The following is a 15,317-nucleotide window of genomic DNA, read 5'->3' on the forward strand; positions in this document are numbered from 1 at the left end:
AGATCCATCTTCCCACTTTCCCAGTTATTCCTTTAGCACGTATTTTGTGCGCTATTACTCCATGATCGCATTTGTCAAATGCTTTTGCAAAGTCTGTGTATATTACATCTGCATTCTGATTTCCTTCCAGTGCATCCAAGGCCATATCATAGTGATCCAGTAGTTGTGAGAGGCAGGAGCGACCTGCCCTGAACCCATGTTGCCCTGGATTGTGCAGATTTTGGGAATCCAGGTGATTTGCAATCCTGCTTCTTAGCACTCTTTCAAAGATTTTTATGATGTGGGACGTCAGAGCAATTGGTCTATAGTTCTTAGCTAATGCTTTGCTGCCACCTTTATGGAGTGGGGCTATATCCGTTGTTTTAAGTGACTGGAATTTCACCCATGTCCAAGCTCCTCCATAGTGTACTTAGGGCACGCGAGAGGGGTTTCTTGCAGTTCTTAATGAAAACAGAGTTCCACGAGACTGGGCCTGGGGCTGATTGCATGGGCATGTTGTCAATGGCTTTTTCGAAGTCTATCGGAGTTGGGGTACTGTCGGAAATATGGCATACATTTATGGAGTTTTGAGGCTCATTCACGAAGAAATCATTTGGGTCGTCGATCCTCAGACTGATTAGTGGTTCACTAAACACAGAGTCGTACTGGGATTTCAGTTTCCTCTCCTCTCAACAGCCTATCCCTGTCTATCCTATCAATTCCTCCGAATATTTGGTATGTCTCTCCTTGTTTCCCTGTCTTCCAGTGTTATAGGAGTTACCATCTCTGAACCCTTGCTTGTTATTGTTATAAGACTACTCTCAAAGTGCTCTATCACTCTCCTGAAGATAATCTTTTCCATTACATTGCGTGTTAAATATGTCAGTCAAACTGGTCTGTAGTTCAACGTTTCCTGTTTGTCTCCTTCCTTAAATATAGGGACTATGTTAGCAACCATCCACATCTCTGGCAACTGTCCCGTGTCCAGCGACTTGTTGTAGGTCCTGAATAGCGATCCAGACATTGCTGCTGCTCCCTTACGCAGAATCCATTGTGACATCTTGCCAGGCCCCATTGCCTGTTATGTATGTGATGTAAATTAAATGTCTGTATACCCTTTCTTCTAGACTTTCTGTTTTGCCTCACTTTCATCCAAGAAGTCCTTTTTAAATCGTTTAATCAACACTTCACAGACTTCCCGGTCATTTTTCGTGAGCACTCCCCCTTTTTTTTTCTTCAGTCGCATCACCTTGTCTTTTACTGTTGCCATTCTTCTGATGTGACTGTGAAGTAGATTTCATTCTAAAATTGTTGCTCATCGTCTCTCCTTACACTTGCAAATTCATTTCTTGTCTGTCCTTCACCTTTAGTTGTTTTTCTATGCTCTTAGCTTTTCTAATTTTCCTCTCTGTATCTATATTTCAACTAGAAGCTTTTTTTTTTATCTTTGCTGTTTCACCTTCTAGACGGTATGAAGTTCTCTGCCATCTGGAACTTTCCAGCTAGATACTCTGTTGTCTCATTTACTCATTTTCCTTCCATTTCTCTTTCTCACTGCACTTCACTTAGGAATTCTATCATCCGTTCTACATTCCCTCTTCTAAAGTCTCGCTCCTCACACCCTCCAACTGCCAGTCTTCCTTCTATACTTAGTTCCACCAGGTACTCATAGTTCACGTCGGAACAGTTGCTAACACCCAGGGGCGGGCTCTCATTTAATATTTCATTTGTCAGATGTACTTGTAAATACTAGATCCATCTTGCTGGCTCATCTCCTCTCTCTTGTGTTGTGTACTTAACATGCTGACTCAGCAAGTCAATTTAACCCTGTGTTACCGGTCACCGTGTGGGTCCCAGTTCTCCCAAAATATTTCTTTGTGCTTTATCCTTATGTGCATTCCTAGCTTTCTATTATGTCAACCATCCATTGTTGTCTTCATGTGCCTGTCTTAGTCTTCTCCTTTTAGGTGGAAGGTTGTAAATCACTACAACTCCTACTTTGGGTCCCTTAGCCTTCTCAACACTTCAAAACTTCACTGACTTTTGAGTAACAGTGCCATTCCACCTCCCCTGTTTCCTTTGTCATTCGTTATCTCTTGATATCCTGCTTTAAAAATGGCATCTGGGACTTTCGACAAGCTGGGAGCGAACCTCACCTCACGCTCGCAGTTGCTGCGTCACTCTCTCTCTCTCTCTCTCTCTCTCTCTCTCTCTCTCTCTCTCTCTCTGTACATCCCTGAGAAAACACCGCTCTGTTCTCCTCTGCTCTTGTGATGTTGACTCAGTTTTGTGGTAAAATATGATCTAGTTGATGAGCCGAGTCATACTTTTTTATCCTCTGCGGAATTGTGTTCCCAGAGGCTCATTTAGAGTTAGTAATTTTGGACATTTTGTGGTTGTGTCGTGAGACACTCAAATATGATTCAAGTCACAAGTCTAACTCTCCATCTAACTTGTTTTAACTGACACCAACGCACTGCCACAGTCAGGGTTTGTAAGTTGCCGACTTCAGATTCAGTAATTTGGGGGATTTGTTCCGTTATTGGAGGACATGCTAATTGTCTCTAGTTTGGTCGATTATTGTCTCTTTCTGCCTTGTTTGACGCTGTGCTGCTTCAGGTCGCCTTGTGCATATTACTGTTTGGCGAACTGTTCACTGTATTGTTCAAGCAAACTGTGCTTAGTGTCTCTGTCGACAGAAGTTAAATTCTTCAGGGACTTGTTGCTTGTCATCAGTTACTTGCTATGCTGAGTCTACTGCATTCTACAAACGCACACACATTATTTATTCTAATACTTTTAAGTACAATTTAGTACAGTAACGTGCAAGATGGTACAGTTCATCCCTGCTAGAATATTATATGCAGGATATAAAGCTCCAAGAGCACAGTTTGAGTTAATGTTCTGACATAATTAATAGTTACAGTTGCTATGCACTTAGTAGTGTGTAGTAAACTAATTAGAACATCATTAATTTTAACTGTACACACATACATGTTGTTAACTCTAGACATCATGTTCTATTCTGTGAAGTTTTCAAGCTTTTTATTTGTAGTATTAATTCTCCCAGTTGTAATCCTATTTAGAAAACTATAATTAAAAGTGATTTTCAATGGATAATTGGTCCTGCTCCAATGAGTTAATGCTGGTAAATCTGTTACGAGCCAGGAACAGGCTAGTTACTAAAAGGGTATCAATAGATTGACATTCTAGTATTCTCTGGTAGATGTCTGTGCTGATTAATAGATATTTCATTTGCAACAATGATCAATAATGTTCTCATCTCCTTCACTGGGCCCCCTTCCCTCAGTCTCCTGATTTCCCGTAGATTATTGTTACAAAGAACGCGATTTCTAATAAGCACAGAGATCTCCAGTGAATACTAGAAAGGACTGCCCTTCTAGCATCCAGCCTGTTACTGGGTTTTTGTAACAAGTAGTCAGTATCCTTGTCCAATTATCCATTAGAATTTAGTAAGATTCAATAGTGGTTCAGGATTACAACTGGTAGGATACTAACTAAAGAAATTAAAATTTAATAAGTTTATTAATAACAAAGTTGTCTAGGCGTATAATATCAAAGTAAATTAAAGTAATCAATTGAATATAATATAGGATACAAGTTCCTACACTTTCTTCGTGTTCAGTAGTATTGTGCTGAAGGCACATATCACATCTTTATGGCTTTTAAATACCGTCTGGTACATTGTTAGCATTTAATAACCATACAAGTATATACAAGTAAGTTTGTGTGTATGTGTGTAAGTGCTCTAAGTAGTTCGCTATGTCTCAAGATTCGACTTGACTTAACCAGTGACTGACTAATAGTCCTCACATAAACTAACTTCTTGACCAACCTGGCAATCAGAACAGCTTGCTTGAATAAAACGACTGATAAGCCGAACAGCAATTTAACAAGCAACAGCGACACAGAATCAGGAACAAGGAGATAATATAACGACACTAAGTAGGGACCATCAGCAGATCCTCCCCAAAAGTCACAAAACTCCCATACTACTGAATCTAAGTTTAGCATTAGAAAATCCCCGACTGTGAAAGTACACAGATACCAGTACAAATTAAGTCAGAAGCTACAGCTCAGGACCTGAGTTTCTCAAAGTGTCTATGAGACACACAACCTCAGTACAACGTCGAAAATCCCTAAGTCTAGGCCAGCCCTGTGAACAGAGTTACACAGAACCAACAACAAGAAAGTGACAGAGACGATCTTCCAACGAGGGCCATCAAGGGAGAGTTGGAGAGGCCGTCTTGTTGGAAGGCACGTCAAACAGACAAGAAAGCGCAGGCCAGGTAGACACTCACTCCTGGTGAGGTGTGATCACCCCATCCTGATCACGTGACTCTCCGTGGACTGCTGCTGCCCAGCAACACAGAAACCGGCAGCGAAACAAGCGAAACAAAAACTACAGCATTTAGACAATGTTGTCAGCTACTTAACACAAACTATGAACACTGAATAATATATAAATGTTACATCCTACCTAATAATATAACTAAGTCAAATAATAATATAAAGCAATATATTTACGATTTAGCTATTATCGCAAATATAAGCAATATAAAATTATATGAAAAGGTAATATACATTATATACATTGTGACCCATTCAGGGGTCGCAATAATTATCAGTAACCTAACTTTTTCTTCCTCCCATGCTTTCCCCTTCAGATTTTTTTTTCACCATTTTCCTTGCCATCTCTCTTATCACCTCAGCCTCCAAATATTCAGAGAGCATCTCTGACAGTGACTTCTCTTTGTTGTTGTTATTTCTGGGAAAGTTTGCTCCTCCATCCTTCATTGTTGCTGCCCTTCCCTTCATTTCCTCCATACTCTTCCTTGTTCTCATTTTCTGTTCTGGTTTGAGATCTCTTTCTTCTGCCATTTCAACCCTATTTACTTGTTCTATAACCTCTTCTCTTTCTCTGATGCATATTGTCACAGTGTGTGTGTGTGTGTGTGTGTGTGTGTACTCACCTAATTGTGGTTGCAGGGGTCGAGACTCAAATCCTGACCCCACCTCTTCACTGAATGCTACTAGGCCCTCTATCTCCATGCTCCATGAGCTTTATCATACCTTGTCTTAAAGCTATGTATGGTCCCAGCCTCCATATATCACTTCCTAGACTACTATATGACTGAAGAAATATTTCCTAACATCCCTTTGACTTATCTGAGTCTTCAACTTCCAAGTGTCCCTTTCTGGAACATCCTGTCTCTGTCCACCTTGTCTATTCCGCGCAGTATTTTGTATGTCGTTATCATGTCTCCCCTAACCCCCCTGTCCTCTCGTGTCGTCAGACCGATTTCCTTTAACCTTTCTTCATAAGACATTCCCCTTAGCTCTGGAACTAACCTTGTCACAAACCTTTGCACTTTCTCTAATTTCTTGACGTACTTGACCCATTGTGGGCTCCAAACTGGTGCTGCATACTCCAGTATGGGCCTGACGTACACGGTGTACAGTGTCTTGATCGATTCCTTACTAAGATATCAGAATGCTATTCTCAGGTTTGCCAGGCGCCCATATGCTGCAGCAGTTATCTGGTTGATGTGTGCTTCCGGAGACGTGCTCGGTTTTATACTCACCCCAAGATCTTTCTCCTTGAGCGAGGTTTGCAGTCTTTGGCCTATACTCTGTCTGCGGTCTTCTTTGCCCTTCCCCGATCTTCATGACTTTGCATTTGGCGGGTTAAATTCGAGAAACCAGTTGCTGGATCAGGTGTCCAGTCTGTCCAGGTCTCTTTGAAGTCCTGCCTGATCCTCGTCTGATTTAATTCTCATTAACTTCACATTATCTGCGAACAGGGACACCTCTGAGTCTAACCCTTCCATCATGTCATTCACATATACCAAAAATAACACTGGTCTTAGGACCGATCCCTGTGGGACCCCGCTCGTCACAAGTGCCCACTGTGATACCTTATCACGTGCATGTGTGTGTGTGTGTGTGTGTGTGTGTGTGTGTGCTCACCAAATCGTTCTCTTAGAGCTTTTTTTTTTGTTTTACACAGATCAAAGTTACGTGTCAAGAGTTGTTATCCTACCTCCGCTGATGTTGCGGGACAGAGACTCAGCTCCTGGCCCCACCTCTTAAACTGCAATCACTGGCATTATTGGTTCCTGTCCTCATGGGTCTTATCATACCTGCTTTTGAAACTTTGTATTGCATTAACCTCTACCACTTCCTCATCCAGCTCATCCCATTTATTTCCCTTGCTGAGTCTGAAAAAGTATTTCCTCTCATCCCAGTAGATCATCTGTGTCTTTAGCTTCCAGCTAACTCCCCTCGTCTCTATGGCTCGCTTTTCAAAGTCTGTCCCTCACTACTTTGCCAAACTCTCTGATTATCTGGTATGTCGTAATCATGTTTCTTCTAATTCCTCTTTCTACTAAAATCGTCAGGTTCAGGTCCTTTATTCTCTCATTATAAGTGAATCCCCTCAGCTCAGGGACTAGTCTTGTTTTTGTATATGATTGATCCGGTAAGGTGCTCAGTGTTCGTGCTGCAATCTCGATGATAGGTCTAATATATGCTGTGTAGGCCTACAAATTTCTTAACTGAAGTTTTTGAAGGCAGTTCTAAAATTAGCTATCCTTGCAAATACCGTAGATGTTTTGCGACTTATGTGCACCTCTGGGGGCATCCTGGTTTAATGTTTACACTTGTCGATAGAGGCTTGGTCTGCGTTGTGTGTGTACTCACCTATTTGTGGTTGCAAGGATCGATTCACAGCTCCTGTAGGAGTGTGTGTGTACTCACCTATTTGTACTCATCTATTTGTGGCTACAGGGGGTCGATTCACAGCTCCTGGCCCCGCCTCTTCGCTGGTTCACTCTCTCCCTGTGTGTGTGTGTGTGTGTGTGTGTGTGTATAGAAGTGTGCGGGACACCAATAGTTCACAGTAAGGGTAGCCCAGTGTGGCCGCTGGTGGGCTGGTGACCGCGCCGGCTGCGGCGGCGGCCACTTGCTCCGTCATTGTTTACAGGAGGTGGGGCAGGTGAGGGAGGGTGGGCGCCGCCAACCCACCTTCTCCCAACCTTTGTGCATTCTTCTGCCATGTCTCTCACCTTCTCTCTTCTGGTTCTCCTCTCCCCTCGCTACCTCTAGTCTCTTCCCTCCAGGTTCTACTCACTCCTCGTATTTTAGTCTTCCACTCGTTATTATCTCTTTTCTCTTCAAGTTTGTGTTTTATATGTCTTCTTCATCTTATTGCGTGTTTATTGCTTCACCTCAGGGTTGATAACTTAATAATATGCACACCTTCCTAGGACTCAATTTTTTCCCTCTAAGACCTCAAGCTGTCGGACTAAATTTGAGAGAAGTTAGCATTCGGACACGTTAAAATCCGTAGAGCAGCTGAGCATTTGCAAATTCAGTGGATAGGACAAAACTGCCTCCTGGAGTTCCACAAGAATTCTATCCACTAGCGGCAATATTTAACAAATGCTAAAAGTATAACGACACTTGCACCTGCGCAAGGATGACATGCAAAATCGGGAAGCCTTTCACATTTGGTATATGTACTTGCTTCGGCAGTACATGTACTGTATATTAACAAAACATTGGAAAGAAAAGTGCCAAATAACTTTAATCTGGCAAATGTTACACCTGTGGCCTGAACTACCGTCCCTTCAGTTTACATTATTCTTCGACAAGCAAATGAGACTAACATCAATGACAGGATGGTAAAATTAACCCGAATTATTTTTTCGAGTTCTTGAGCTCAGTTGAACTCGAGTTCCTGAATTGAAGGTCATCTAATGTACAAAATAGTACTTTTAGTGTTAGCTTAATAAGTTTGACCCCATATATATATATATATATATATATATATATATATATATATATATATATATATATATATATATGTGTGTAATATAATGAAAATAAGAAAAAAAATTGGAATGAGTTAAACAAGTTAAGAAAGCCTAGGGAAAGTATGGATTTGTCAGTTAAAAACAGAGTAGGGGAGTTAGTAGATGGGGAGATGGAGGTATTAGGTAGATGGCGAGAATATTTTGAGGAACTTTTAAATGTTAAGGAAGAAACAGAGGCAGTAATTTCATGCACTGGTCAGGGAGGTATACCATCTTTTAGGAGTGAAGAAGAGCAGAATGTAAGTGTGGGGGAGGTACGTGAGGCATTACGTAAAATGAAAGGGGGTAAAGCAGCTGGAACTGATGGGATCATGACAGAAATGTTAAAAGCAGGGGGGGGGATATAGTGTTGGAGTGGTTGGTACTTTTGTTTAATAAATGTATGAAAGAGGGGAAGGTACCTAGGGATTGGCGGAGAGCATGTATAGTCCCTTTATATAAAGGGAAAGGGGACAAAAGAGACTGTAAAATTATAGAGGAATAAGCTTACTGAGTATACCAGAAAAAGTGTACGGTAGGGTTATAATTGAAAGAATTAGAGGTAAGACAGAATGTAGGATTGAGGATGAGCAGGGAGGCTTCAGAGTGGGTAGGGGATGTGTAGATCAAGTGTTTACATTGAAGCATATATGTGAACAGTATTTAGATAAAGGTAGGGAAGTTTTTATTGCATTTATGGATTTAGAAAAGGCATATGATAGAGTGGATAGAGGAGCAATGTGGCAGATGTTGCAAGTACGTATATGGAATAGGTGGTAAGTTATTAAATGCTGTAAAGAGTTTTTATGAGGATAGTGAGGCTCAGGTTAGGGTGCGTAGAAGAGAGGGAGACTACTTCCCGGTAAAAGTAGGTCTTAGACAGGGATGTGTAATGTCACCATGGTTGTTTAATATATTTATAGATGGGGTTGTAAAGGAAGTAAATGCTAGGGTGTTCGGGAGAGGAGTGGGGTTAAATTTTGGGGAATCAAATTCAAAATGGGAATTGACACAGTTACTTTTTGCTGATGATACTGTGCTTATGGGAGATTCTAAAGAAAAATTGCAAAGGTTAGTGGATGAGTTTGGGAGTGTGTGTAAAGGTAGAAAGTTGAAAGTGAACATAGAAAAGAGTAAGGTGATGAGGGTGTCAAATGATTTAGATAAAGAAAAATTGGATATCAAATTGGGGAGGAGGAGTATGGAAAAAGTGAATGTTTTCAGATACTTGGGAGTTGACGTGTCGGCGGATGGATTTATGAAGGATGAGGTTAATCATAGAATTGATGAGGTAAAAAAGGTGAGTGGTGCGTTGAGGTATACGTGGAGTCAAAAAACGTTATCTATGGAGGCAAAGAAGGGAATGTATGAAAGTATAGTAGTACCAACACTCTTATATGGGTGTGAAGCTTGGGTGGTAAATGCAGCAGCGAGGAGACGGTTGGAGGCAGTGGAGATGTCCTGTTTAAGGGCAATGTGTGGTGTAAATATTATGCAGAAAATTCGGAGTGTGGAAATTAGGAAAATGTGTGGAGTTAATAAAAGTATTAGTCAGAGGGCAGAAGAGGGGTTGTTGAGGTGGTTTGGTCATTTAGAGAGAATGGATCAGAGTAGAATGACATGGAAAGCATATAAATCTATAGGGGAAGGAAGGCGGGGTAGGGGTTGTCCTCGAAAGGGCTGGAGAGAGGGGGTAAAGGAGGTTTTGTGGGCAAGGGGCTTGGACTTCCAGCAAGCGTGCGTGAGCGTGTTAGATAGGAGTGAATGGAGACGAATAGTACTTGGGACCTGACGATCTGTTGGAGTGTGAGCAGGGTAATATTTAGTGAAGGGATTCAGGGAAACCGGTTATTTTCATATAGTCGGACTTGAGTCCTGGAAATGGGAAGTACAGTGCTTGCACTTTGAAGGAGGGGTTTGGGATATTGGCAGTTTGGAGGGATATGTTGTGTATCTTTATATGTGTATGCTTCTAGACTGTTGTATTCTGAGCACCTCTGCAAAAACAGTGATAATGTGCGAGTGTGGTGAAAGTGTTGAATGATGATGAAAGTATTTTCTTTTTGGGGATTTTCTTTCTTTTTTGGGTCACCCTGCCTCGGTGGGAGACGGCCGACTTGTTGAAAATATATATATATATATATATATATTTTTTTTTATATTTTTTTATTATCACACTGGCCGATTCCCACCAAGGCAGGGTGGCCCGAAAAAGAAAAACTTTCACCATCATTCACTCCATCACTGTCTTGCCAGAAGGGTGCTTTACACTACAGTTTTTAAACTGCAACATTAACACCCCTCCTTCAGAGTGCAGGCACTGTACTTCCCATCTCCAGGACTCATATATATATATATATATATATATATATATATATATATATATATATATATATATATATATATATATATATATATATATATATATATATATATATTTCTTCTTTCAACAAACCGGCCATATCCCACCAAGGTGGGGGGGGCCCAAAAGGAATAACTAAAGTTTCTCCTTTTACATTTAGTAATATATACAGGAGAATGGGTTACTAGCCCCTTGCTCCCGGCATTTTAGTTGCCTCTTACGGCCCGCATGGCTTACGGAGGAAGAATTCTGTTCCACTTCCCCATGGAGAATATATATATATATATATATATATATATATATATATATATATATATATATATATATATATATATATATATATATATATATATATATATATATATATATATATATATATATATATATATATATATACAAGAGCGACTATAAATGTATTAATTCAAGGATTATGTGGAGTAAAATAAAGGTTGGATGTTAAAAGTGGGTTATAGTATATATATATATATATATATATATATATATATATATATATATATATATATATATATATATATATATATATATATATATATATATATATATATATATATATATATATATGTATACATATGTCGTGCCGAATAGGCAGAACTTGCGATCTTGGCTTAAATAGCAACGCTCATCTTGCCATATAGGACAAGTGAAAATTTGTGTATGCAATAATTTTGCCAAAATTTTTCTGAACCTAACGAAAAAAATATATTTCACTGTGTTTGTTTAGTATTAAATTATTGTAAACAAATCTAAAATATATTTAGTTGGGTTAGGCTAAAATAAATTGTTCTTGTTATAGTAAGGTTAGGTAAGTTTTCTAAGTTCCTTTTGGAGCAAAATTATAGATTTTTACATCAACATTAATAAAAAAATATATATCTTTAAACGTATAAGAGAAAATTTTAGAAAGGACTTAATTTTAAATGAGTTCTTGCTAATTGACCAGTTTTACATATTCGGCACGACATATATATACACACACACACACACACACACACACACACACATATATATATATATATATATACTATATATATATATATATATATATATATATATATATATATATATATATATATATATATATAAGAGGGACTATAAAATATTAATTCAAGGATTATGTGGAGTAAAATAAAGATTGGATGTGAAAAGTGGGTTATAGTAAGTGTATATGCACCTGGAGAAGAGAGAAGTGTAGAGGAGAGAGAGAGAGATTTTGGGAAATGTTGAGTGAGTGCATGGGGAGTTTTGAACCAAGTGTGAGAGTAATGGTGGTTGAGGATTTCAATGCTAAAGTGGGCAAAAATGTTGTGGAGGGAGTAGTAGGTAAATTTGGGGTGCCAGGGGTAAATGAAAATGGGGAGCCTTAAATTGAGCTATGTGTAGAAAGAGGTTTAGTAATAAGTAATACATATTTTATGAAGAAGAGGATAAATAAATATACAAGGTATGATATGGCACGTAATGAAAGTAGTTTGTTAGAGTAGGTATTGGTGGATAAAAGGTTGATGGGTAGGCTCCAGGTTGTACATGTTTATAGAGGGGCTACTCTCATTTCGGATCATTATTTAGTTGTAGCTACAGTTAGAGTAAGAGGTAGATGGGAAAAGAGGAAAATGGCAACAACAAATAAGAGGGAGGTGAGAGTGTATAAACTAAGGGAGGAGGAATTTCGGGTGAGACATAAGCAACTATTGGCAGAAAAGTGTACTGGTGCAAGTATGAGCAGTGGGGGGGAGGGGTTGAAGAGGGTTGGAATAGTTTTAAAAATGCAGTATTAGAATGTGGGGCAGAAGTTTGTGGTTATAGGAGGGTGGGGGCAGGAGGAAAGAGGAGTGATTGGTGGAATGATGAAGTAAAGGGTGTGATAAAATAGAAAAAAGTTAGCTTATGAGAGGTTTTTACAAAGCAGAAGTGTTATAAGAAGAGCAGAGTATATGGAGAGTAAAAGAAAGGTAAAGAGAGTGGTGAGAGAGTGGGACAGGCACTGTCAAGAAATTTTAATGAAAATAAGAAAAATTTTTGGAGTTAAACAAATTAAGAAAGCCTAGGGAACAAATGGATTTGTCAGTTAAAAACAGAGTAGGGGAGTTAGTAGATGGAGAGATGGAGGTTTTGGGTAGATGGCGAGAATATTTTCAGGAACTTTTAAATGTCGACAAAGAAAGGGAGGCGGTAATTTCATGCACTGTCCAGGGAGGTATACCATCTTTTACGAGTGAAGAAGAACAGGTTGTGAGTGTGGGGGAGGTGCAAGAGGCATTATGTAGAATGAAAGGGGGTAAAGCAGCTGGAACTGACTGGATCATGACAGAAATGTTAAAAGCAGGGGGGGATATAGTGTTGGAGTGGTTGGTATTTTTGTTTAATAAATGTATGAAAGAGGGGAAGGTACCTAGAAATTGGCAGAGAGCATGTATAGTCCCTTTATACAAAGGGAAGGGGGACAAAAGAGATTGTAAAAATTAAAAATTATAGAGGAATAAGTTTACTGAGTATACCAGGAAAAGTGTACGGTAGGGTTATAATTGAAAGAATTAGAGGTAAGACAGAATGTAGGATTGCGGATGAGCAAGGAGGTTTTAGAGTGGGTAGAGGATGTGTAGATCAAGGGTTTGCATTGAAGCATATATGTGAACAGTATTTAGATAAAGGTAAGGAAGTTTTTATTGCATTTATGGATTTAGAAAAGGCATATGATAGAGTGGATAGGGGAGCAATGTGGCAGATGTTACAAGTATATGGAATAGGTGGTAAGTTACTAAATGCTGTAAAGAGTTTTTATGAGGATAGTGAGGCTCAGGGAGACTACTTCCCAGTAAAAGTAGGTCTTAGATAAGGATATGTAATGTCACCATGGTTGTTTAATATATTTATAGATGGGGTTGTAAAAGAAGTAAATGCTAGGGTGTTCGGGAGAGGGGTGGGATTAAATTATGGGGAATCAAATACAAAATAGTAATTGACACAGTTGCTTTTTGCTGATGATACTGTGGTTATGAGAGATTCTATAGAAAAATTGCAAAGGTTAGTGGATGAGTTTGGGAGTGTGTGTAAAGGTAGAAAGTTGAAAGTGAACATAGAAAAGAGTAAGGTGATTTAGATAAAGAAAAATTGGATATCAAATTGGGGAGGAGTATGGAAGAAGTGAATGTTTTCAGATACTTGGGAGTTGACGTGTCGGTGAATAGATTTATGAAGGATGAGGTTAATCATAGAATTGATGAGGTAAAAAAGGTGAGTGGTGCGTTGAGGTATATGTGGACACAAAAAACATTATCTATAGAGGCAAAGAAGGGAATGTATGAAAGTATAGTATTACCAACACTCTTATATGGGTGTGAAGCTTGGGTTGTAAATGCTGCACGAGGAGGCGGTTGGAGGCAGTGGAGATGTCCTGTCTAAGGGCAATGTGTGGTGTAAATATTATGCAGAAAATTTGGAGTGTGGAAATTAGGAGAAGGTGCGGAGTTAATAAAAGTATTAGTCAGAGGGCAGAAGAGGGGTTGTTGAGGTGGTTTGGTCATTTAGAGAGAATGGATCAAAGTAGAATGACATGGAGAGCACTTAAATCTGTAGGGAAAGGAAGGCGGGGTAGGGGTCGTCCTCGAAAAGGTTGGAAGGAAGGGGTAAGGGAGGTTTTGTGGGCGAGGGGCTTGGACTTCCAGCAGGCGTGCGTGAGCGTGTTCGATAGGAGTGAATGGAGACGAATGGTATTTGGGACCTGACGATCTGTTGGAGTGTGAGCAGGGTAGTATTTAGTAAAGGGATTCAGGGAAACTGGTTATTTTTATATAGCCGGACTTGAGTCCTGGAAATGGGAAGTACAATGCCTGCACTTTAAAGGAGGGGTTCGGGATATTCGCAGTTTGGAGGGATATGTTGTGCATCTTTATACATATATGCTTCTAAACTGTTGTGTTCTGAGCACCTCTGCAAAAACAGTGATTATGTGTGAGTGAGGTGAAAGTATTGAATGATGATGAAAGTATTTTCTTTTTGGGGATTTTCTTTCTTTTTGGGTCACCCTGCCTCGGTGGGAGACGGCCGACTTGTTGAATATATATATATATATATATATATATATATATATATATATATATATATATATATATATATATATATATATATATATATATATATATATATATATGGGTGTGTGTGTGTGTGTGTGTGTGTGTGTGTGTGCTTGCTCCCCATCATGTTTAACATGCCATGAAATCCAGAAAACATTCGACATTTTAACATCAGAGACTGTTGGCCACAGTAAAGGTGCTCGGTATGACAATGATTTGAGATTTTGCTAGTTTATTTTGCTAGTTTATCAAGTAATATCCATCCTGTGGATGGTAACGCAAGAGCATGTGGATACACAAAACGTTTAGGAACTATTCCCCAAAAGGGTTTGCAGGAATACATCTGGATGTATATCTACAGCTCACTTATCTGTTGTAGGTAAATTTAAGAAACCTGCTTAATATGTCTGGTATCTCATTTTCATTAATACTATATCTTGACATATAACATGATTGGTTCAGCAGTAGAATAATAACGAATGGCACTGAACGGAGGATTGTCTGATTGGCTGAACTGGACGTTCAGAGCGAAATTCCTCAGAGATCAGAACTTGGCGCAATCCTTTTCAAAATTTCCATAAATAATCTTGGAACGGGACTAGCACACACAGGAGCAAAATTCCCAGATGACACAGAAGTGGATGAACTTAGTAGTGTTCAGAGAGACCTGGATCTTCCATGACTGAACCTAATAACGTTCAGAGAGCCTTGGATCCTCCACGACCGAACGTAGTAGTTCGCAGAGAGACCTCAATAAGCTGGCGCAGTGGTTGGAGGCGTGAAGATGACATTCAAAGTTGACCAGCGCAAACTAGTGCATCTTGAACACAACATTCTCAGACACAAGTATAAAATATTTCTCAACAAATCAGACGACACAAAAAGAGAGAGAGAGATGACCCAAGAAAAAGCTATTAGCAATTATCTTAACTAAACAAAGTACATACATACATACATATACATATATATATATATATATATATATATATATATATATATATATATATA

This window comes from Cherax quadricarinatus, chromosome 21 (assembly GCF_038502225.1).
Source record: "Cherax quadricarinatus isolate ZL_2023a chromosome 21, ASM3850222v1, whole genome shotgun sequence".
Classification (NCBI taxonomy): Eukaryota; Metazoa; Arthropoda; class Malacostraca; order Decapoda; family Parastacidae; genus Cherax; species Cherax quadricarinatus.